This window comes from Hyposmocoma kahamanoa, unplaced genomic scaffold, assembly GCF_003589595.1.
Source record: "Hyposmocoma kahamanoa isolate Upper Pololo Valley unplaced genomic scaffold, ASM358959v1 210, whole genome shotgun sequence".
In the NCBI taxonomy this organism is placed as follows: domain Eukaryota; kingdom Metazoa; phylum Arthropoda; class Insecta; order Lepidoptera; family Cosmopterigidae; genus Hyposmocoma; species Hyposmocoma kahamanoa.
The window spans coordinates 5,855,337-5,858,659 of NW_020653731.1; positions in this window are offsets into that span (position 1 = coordinate 5,855,337).

Here is a 3,323-nt window from a genome sequence, read left to right on the forward strand (position 1 = left end):
ACATAAGACTGCAGTACTAATTAATATGTTTTAATTTATTCTAATTTCTGTTAATAATTAATAATAAATTAAACTTAATAAAAAATTTATTCAATTCTCTTTTGGCTCGCATTATGATTTTGTTTCGTTCCATCGTCACTCCCTGCTCGATCGCGACAGCTGGTTAAAATGCAATCGCGTCTATTTTTGATTCCTTTACTAAGTATAAAATCTTGACTAATTTAAATCATGTGCCAATTTTAATAAGTTTATAACCTGTACAACCTTTAGCATGTACCTATGAAAACGTATCTGTAATTCAGTATATCACGGCCTTTTTGGGGTAAGTGTCTACTTCACATTCATCATCATTAAGTTAGGAAGTGTTTTGTGATAATGTACCTATTATATATATATATATATATATATATATATATATATATACCTTTATTGTTACAGCCTTCTTTGTTACCTTTCTTCTCTTTAACCAACTTTAATAAATTTGTGGACCTGACGTTTTCTGTTTTACTGCCGTGAACCTCGTCACGGCTTGTTAGGGTTACAACACTTTCAAAGGTGTCGTCTCTGCTGAAGCGAAAAAGGATGACAGTGGCAATAGGCATCCTAAAGATGTTTGCCCATCGTATTGGATGTACAATTTCAAAGTTTTGGGTAAAGATCACTACCGACTGGTCAAATGAAGTACTGATTTTGATTTGACTTTTTTCTTAATTTTTGTTATTTTAATTTTAGAAGTTTAATATGTTAATTATCTATGTAACAAACCTATTTCATGTCATAGACTTTTTTGTTGATTAGTAAAGTCAATCAATCAATCACCTATGTGACAAAATAGTTCTCTAAAAATCCGCTAGATGGCATTGGCCCATTTTATTCCTGCATCGCGGAGTTAAGATTTTCCCGCGGATGGTGACTACTTGAACCGAATGTTATTTATGTGTGTGGTCTTCAGTAGCGCCCTGAGCCGAGGTCCGTGCTCACTTGGGCGCACTCAGGCCTGCTAGTTAGCTTTAACTGTATGTTACGGGTTATGAGCCTTCAGCTCGCCCTTTTCTTCCGGTGGCGCAGTCAAGGCCATCAGCGGCCAAATGCAAAGTGTCCTTCAAAAAAAAAATGTGTGAGAAACATCAATACTATATATACGTATCTGGGAGTTGAGTCCTTGTGGGAACGACTGCCTAGACCTATCTGATAGTTACTGTTATATTTTTTTGCATTTGTACCTGTAGTACCGCTCGCGCCGGTTACAATTAACTTGGCACCTTCAAGTTTTTTACTCAATTTGGTGACGTCATCAAGGAAGAAAAGAACCCCCCCCCCTATTTCTACCAATATTTCCAAATTAATTTATTTATTTATAATGAGCTTTGTGTCAAATGCGTAACGTTCAAAGTAGACTTGCTGCGGAAATTGCCGAGACTGCGCAAACATTTTCTGTAAGACGAGCGATCTGTTTTTTGACTCGTATCTAGTTTGTATGTTACACAATGCACATAAAGTTCATTATGCTATGGTTACAAAAGTGCGCTTCCGTAAGGACAGTGGCGTGGCTGAGACGCAGCAGCTGCGCCACTACTAATTTTCATAAAATATCTAGAAGCACAGTCGCAGCGCCACTTTCGTGATTCGCGCGCCCTACTTGTGCAGGCACACAAATAGTGAAGTTAATTTACGCGCGGCTGCGGCGCTACTGTCGTGCCACTGCAGCACTTCTTTAAGCATCTAATTTGAAGGCGTACTTACGCAGTAATGTAAATTTAGCCTAAGCTACAATTCTGAGCAAAATGTCTCCGGTGACGCGTCGCCGTGTAACTGTCACCGTGACAGAGCACCAATTTTATGCCTTATGGAAATTAACGGGATCTTATTTGAATACAAGAATATTCTTCTTCTTCTTTTTGCTTAATAGTGCTACCCTTTAGATTTCGCCAGTATCGACTTTTTCGCTTAGTAGTTTTAAGGGCTTTTACAATGGTATTAAACAGCAGCGTCACTAACCAACTACTGTCACATGGCGATGTTACCGTTCTTTGTGATTTGGTTGTGTCGCGAACTCCAACTTACTATTATTTTTAACCGACTTCCAAAAAGAAGGAGTTTTAATTTGTATTGAATTGATATTCAATTATTATTTTTTGTAAAATTACTCCACTAGTTTGTAATAATTATTAATACCAAGATCGAACACTTAGAAAAAAATTCTTCGACCAGACGGCTTCTAGCACACCGTTGCATACGCTATGCCGACCAAGCCACGGAACGAACCAGCAGACCTCACGAATTTTTACATGTGCTTGTTTGGTGGAGCTTTTGTATTTGGTTTTTCAACGACTTTTTAGCCGTCTATGAGAAATCTATGAAAGTATTTCATCACTCAATTAGGTAACTTTACAGCTACCAGCCCTAGTTAGAGATGTCGCTATTAACTGTATATTTGTATTGAATTGATATTCAATTATTTTTTGTGAAATTACTCCACTAGTTTGTTATAATTATCAGTCCGACTGTATTTTTTACGCGATTACATTGTAAACCTTCAAATTTCTGGTAGTAGTCTCAGTCAAATTTAAGGAAAACATTAAACCTCTATATTAAACCTCTATTAGGCGTTGAATCTGACTTATTGGATTTCACCCATTTTCCGTTAACCGATTTCAATAAAACTTGGCAAATGGATGTAATTTCAAAAACTTTTTAGGTCTTTTTATTGTTTATATTAAGTTATAATTATCACACACATTTCATTACCATTGGTTTCTTTGGAATGAAATCATTCGCTGCAATAATAACTAATCACAGCACCACACACAGCTGTCCCGGCGCCTCACGACAGCTGTGTGTGATGCGACGTTATAGTCATGTGTCGCGTACCATAATGTTAGAACCACAGTCAACCAGCTTTGAAACTGATTTATTATTATTGAAATCATTTAACACAACATCTTTTTTTGTATCTAATTCGTGAATGAGGATTAAAATCTTCGAGCAGTGCGTGTTACCAGGTATGACCTACGGCTCTAAGACGTGGTCACTTACTATGGGCCTCATAAAAAAGCTCAAACTCACTCAACGAGCTATGGAGCGAGGAATGCTCGGTATTTCTCTTCGTGATCTAAACAGAAATGAGGAGATCCGTAGAAGAACGATAGTCACCGACATAGCTCAAAGGATTAGCAAGCTGAAGTGGCAGTGGGCAAGGCTCATAGCTTATAGAACTGACGAATGCTGGGGCAGAAAGGTTCTCGAATGGAAACCACAAACCGGAAGGCGTTCAGTGAGACTACCCACTACCAGATAGAGGGGTGCCTGGTAAAGACGGCGGA